A 6,000-nucleotide genomic window follows, 5' to 3' on the forward strand; every position below is an offset into this window, starting at 1 on the left:
GCTCAGTGGAGCTTTGATACCCAAGGCCTCACCGCTATCACAAGGCGGCGCAGTCACGCATTCAACTCACAGAAACCATCATGAACTTTGGAGTGTGCTTAAAGAGCAACCAATATTTTTCGAACGAGTTTCCTATTAAGCTCGTTACCCTATAGGTCTCGTTCTAGTCAAAATTTTAGGCTTAGGATCGCGTTTGGTTTCGTTTTCCTAAGGCGGGCAAGAAGAGAACGGTGATGAAATCCAAACCCTTATCTTGTATTGGCCAGGGCTTGCCCTTTACTAGGAATTTAAAACAGCCGTATTCAAGTCCTCAGCATATATTCACCTTAAGGAAAACAGTAAACCCGCTTGCAAGAGATTCACGGGTGTTTAGAAGTTTACATCCCGTACCAGACGGGCGAAGAACCGCTGTAGTCGACTCGGGCCACTGACTCCGGTGTCAGTGTGCGAACCCGAGGGGCCGAGACGATATAGTAACCGTCGTCCTTCCCTGCAAACAGTTTGTATTTAATTTTTTTTTTTTTAATTTATAACCCTTCCGTAGGGTTTTAAAAAAAATGTCCAATGTTCAATGTCCAGAAAAAAAAAATGTCCAAAAAGATTACAAAAATAAAAACCTTAATTACAGTTTCTAAAAAAAATTAATAAAAAAAAAATATCTAAAAAAATAATAATAATAATAAAAAAAGTCCTTCGTCTTCTTTCCGTTCTTTTTGCTTTAAGCTTTGCTCCTAGTCTTTATGAAATCGCCAAAAATCTTTGACAACTTCTTCTTCTTTTTTTTTTTCTTTTCAATCCAAGCCTCAAAACCTGTATCACATAGACAAATACCCAAAGAACGTAAAAAAGAACAAAGAAAAATAAATCTAAAAAAAAATTCTACCTAAACACAATTCCGCGTCGGCGGCGCCAAAATGATTTAATTTTTTTTCGTGGTTGTAGTAATGAGGTTCAAACTCTCGGACTTGTGAAGGATAATTTTTTTAGAAAATAAATATATATACAAATATTGACAAATTGGTAGAGAGGTACTGGGACTAGGATTCCGCCAAATTCATTTCTTAAGGTTCAAATAATAATTCTTTTATCAATAATAGCTCGAAAAATATATTAAATATATCGACTCTAATTTATTGCCAAGATAGATTCTCAAAATATTAGGTGTAAATGTTAAGCATGGGACATCAAATCATCTAAGCTAAGCATGACCCATCAAATCAAATCACAACTAATTAATTTAAATCATAATTTCAATTAAAATTAATGCAAAAGTCATGAAAAGAATTAAATATAATTACCCAAGTGTGAAATAAGGCTTCCTCCATCGCCCCAGTGTTGGGTTCTAACTCCGCATATCGGAAACACGCTCAAAGGAATTTTTCATAGCTCAAAAGAGGTGTACAAATGATGAAATGGAGATAATAATGAAAATCGGGTGTTTGCAACGTTTATAATTGTTGCAAACACCGTTACAAAGAACGATAAATGGAAAGTGCTGTAGTATACAGAATACTACGACCCACAAATGACAGTCGTTGTTGCTGTAGTATGAACGACTGTCTCTGGTTGTCTAATGTTCTTCGTGTTCTTGAGTTGCAGCAGCATAAATGGTGGCTCTGCAACTCGATTTTTCTTCACTCTGTAGCCTCCAAAGCTTCCCCAAACTCTCGACAACCTCTCTACTAAACCCAAGGGGTCCTTTTATACCCAACAGGCGCGTTTAATCTCGCCATAACTCGAGATAATCTTCATTATTTCCGCTGTCCAAAAATAGGGAATAATTGCCAAAAATAGAAGATTATTACGTACTATTGCTTCCTGCACACTCCCAATTGCCTTCTCCACGCCTCAGCACTCGTCCAATGCTAGTAGAACTCCTCCATGCACGCTATAACTCCAGTTTTGCTTGCTTACAGTGCGTGTTGCTCTGTTTTGGTTTGGTCAATAGAAACAAAAATTCTAGCCAAAATTGACCAATTTTGTCACCCATACTGTGTTCCTCAACCTATCTCACATCTCTATACCAAAATTCAGCCATTGAATCGACCTACAACTCCTTCATTTTCTCGATCGAAATCTCTCTTGAACTGTGAACATGTTCCCGCCAATTTTCAGTTTTCAAATTGTTGAAGAAGGTGCCCCTTATCCTGGACTGGGGTGCGAATAGCAGATGCCTTGGGGTGACCTGGGGGTGCCCCTTAGTAATTAGGTTACCCCTTATCCAAACTTGGGAGTCCGAATAACACGTGTCCTCCGGGTGCCAAAATCAACTTTTCGAGCCGAATTTTCTTAAAATATTTATTTCCAAAAAAATACCTAAAAATACATAAAATAACAAAATTAGTACAAAATCGAGTGCCAACAATATATAGTATTGAGAACAAATTGGACACAAAAATGTGTCTATCAAATACCCCAAACTTATTATTTGCTAGTCCTCGAGCAAAATTTATTCTTGAAAAGTGACCGAGTTAATCTCGGGTGGGTTTATCATAGGTGTACCCACAAAAACCAATAATCCAGACCCTAGCTATCTACGCAGAACCTTGGAAAGCACTAAAGAACCTCCTTGGTTGGCATACAATTATTGACTCTAAGAGGAAGAACCCTGATGCGAAATTCCAATTGCTGTACACGAGTTTGCACTCAAGCATACTAAAATTCATATAAGTGACAGAGCTCTACTAAGATAGTTTCACGATGGACATCATACTCGGAGTCAGACTAATCACATGAAAAGATTAAGAAGATGGAAAGAAAAATGTAGATGGTTGAAAAGCGAACGGTGTTTCCCATATCTGTCTGAAGGCCTCTGCCAAGATGAACCTAACCTAAATGAATGAGATACCGGTCTGACTAATATTAACACACTGACATATACAAGGGAACCAGTGGTCAATAATCCTAACTCTAAGTCAACACAACTGGCATATACAAGGGTACCAGTGGTCGACTTTATTGAATTTTTTTCCGTTTGGTCAAATGGTCTGGTCTAAAACTTCTTTTTTTTTCATTTTTTTTTTTCAATACTCAGTCACTCTATTTTACCCTAGCAGTGGTAACAACTTGAATCGTGTGCCCCACCAAATCACTTGAAATAAAAGAAAACTAAAAATAGAAAGTGAAAAGGACTCGACGAGATATGGCGAAACTATCATGTTAATTCTAACACCTGAGCTCTGTGCTTTTATGAATAGACTCTATAGATGTTTCCATCTAGTCAGATTGGTTCCTCAGCTCCTAAAACAAAAATGTTTCCATCCACTTAGATTGGTTAGTGCTATCCTTAATAGGCGTAAATTTCTAGGCTCTGGAATTTATTTATTGCAACTAAAAAGTTTCTCCCATACCCCCAAACTTAAATCTAACATTGTCCTCAATGTTCTAAAGATGAAACTAAAAGCATGAACAAGGAGAAACTGTTACCATTTGAAGCGAAAGAGTTAAGGAAAGATATTACCGTGTTGCATGAGATTGGGTTACCTCCCAAGAAGTGCTAAGTTTAAAGTCTTCAGCCAGACGTAGGAAAGGTTTAGTCAACTCGAACCGTATAACAGTAGCCGGAATAACTGTGGGTCTTTAAAACCAAAAAGAGCTGACAAAAGGAAACTACAGTGAACCAACGAAATGAACAACACTAGCATGCCCTTACCTAGTTTCCTGATAACTATCGCTAATTGTGGTTCAGGTTCAGGTTCTATGAAAGGGTCTAAATAGAATATTTTCATTGGTTGCGTTTCTTCATAGGTTGGATCCAAATTATTAGGTCCTAGAGTCTGGAAAAACTCAAATAAGAACTTGGAATCACAAAGTAATAACCTAAATAATTGCGGATCCTCTAAGTCAATCAGATATGACTTACAAAATTGACCACAGTGAGAATAGTGGTCATTCTTAAGCAAATGTATCGATTCTAATTTCCTAAGGCATTTAGGTTTAGTCTCACAACTTAATATTCGACACATTTGGAATATAAACGTTCCCACAGTAGGAAGAAAACTATTTGGTGGGAAAACAAAGTCAATATGAGGATCATAGCCTGGGAAAACCACATCAACCAGAGGATGGGTTTCTAACGACTGAACTTCTTCCTGGACATCATTAGGTTCGGGAAAACGAGTATGAAGGTAATCTTGTAAAATGGTTGAGGCACATATGTCAAGTCCCAAGTGAGGTACCTTTATAAGAGTTAAAGCACATGGAGGATGATACTCACCCCCAAACTTAGAGTTTTCAGTGTCTCTAGATAGACTAGTCACAACTTCCCTAATTTGTAGGTCATCAGATTCTTGAAAATGGGCAATTGATTCTTCTAAGTTGTAATCTTGCGGTGCATCCTCACTCACCTCTACGAGTTCATCTAAGACTATTGCTTCTAAATCGTATGATGCTAAAACAGTATTCTCAGGATAAACCGGTTCCTCTAAACCTTTCTTGGTTTCGTAAACAAGACATACTACATCGTCTGAAATGGGGGTATCTCTAGTCAAATCCTCGTCCTTTTGAATAGGTGAATAATTTTTAAAATTATTAGGATCTGAACCAGAAATAATATAATCATTATAAGGCTCAACTGGGGTAACAAATTCCTGATCACTATTCCCACACATTTCCGATTCTTCATCAGCACTATCTTCATCATCATAATATAATTTTTTTCTCAGGATAAACCGGTTCCTCTAAACCTTTCTTGGTTTCGTAAACAAGACATACTACATCGTCTGAAACGGGGGTATCTCTAGTCAAATCCTCGTCCTTTTGAATAGGTGAATAATTTTTAAAATTATTAGGATCTGAACCAGAAATAATATAATCATTATAAGGCTCAACTGGGGTAACAAATTCCTGATCACTATTCCCATACATTTCCGATTCTTCATCAGCACTATCTTCATCTTCATAATATAATTTTTGACATTTAATAATTCTCAATCTTTGTTTCCAACTACATGGTCTATGTTTATAATATTTCTCATAGATCGTTAGAGGTTATTCCTCAATAAAAGTTGGAGTATCCATATATCGTTGCCCACGCATATATTCACCAAGAGTCATTTCCGAAGACGTCTCTTGATAACGAGAATTTATAGACATATATTCTCGCAACGTCATATCAGGTGGCGTCTCCTCAAAAGGATTCATCACCGAAGAAATATAAACTACAGAGGGATTCTATACAATCACAAACAAGGCCGACTCGACTCCACCAAAGCAAACCTAAAGATTTCTAGCAAACAAAAAGCATGATGGCTCCACTTAGATTGTTTCTAGACCAGCTTCTATCTTTCGAAAGGGAATTCGTTGCAATTTGAGCAAACCCCTCTGGAATCAATCCGAGTCAAAGTAAGTTGAATTGAGGCGAGGGAAGCTCAGTGGAGCTTTGATACCCAAGGCCTCACCGCTATCACAAGGCGGCGCAGTCACGCATTCAACTCACATAAACCATCATGAACTTTGGAGTGTGCTTAAAGAGCAACCAATATTTTTCGAACGAGTTTCCTATTAAGCTCGTTACCCTATAGGTCTCGTTCTAGTCAAAATTTTAGGCTTAGGATCGCGTTTGGTTTCGTTTTCCTAAGGCGGGCAAGAAGAGAACGGTGATGAAATCCAAACCCTTATCTTGTATTGGCCAGGCCTTTCCCTTTACTAGGAATTTAAAACAGCCGTATTCAAGTCCTCAGCATATATTCACCTTAAGGCAAACAGTAAACCCGCTTGCAGGAGATTCACGGGTGTTTAGAAGTTTACATCCCGTACCAGACGGGCGAAGAACCGCTGTAGTCGACTCGGGCCACTGACTCCGGTGTCAGTGTGCGAACCCGAGGGGCCGAGACGATATAGTAACCGTCGTCCTTCCCTGCAAACAGTTTGTATTTAATTTTTTTTTTTTAATTTATAACCCTTCCGTAGGGTTTTAAAAAAAAATGTCCAGAAAAAAAAATGTCCAAAAAGATTACAAAAATAAAAACCTTAATTACAGTTTCTAAAAAAAATTAATAA

The sequence above is a fragment of the Papaver somniferum genome, chromosome 2 (assembly GCF_003573695.1).
Source record: "Papaver somniferum cultivar HN1 chromosome 2, ASM357369v1, whole genome shotgun sequence".
NCBI classification, from domain to species: domain Eukaryota; kingdom Viridiplantae; phylum Streptophyta; class Magnoliopsida; order Ranunculales; family Papaveraceae; genus Papaver; species Papaver somniferum.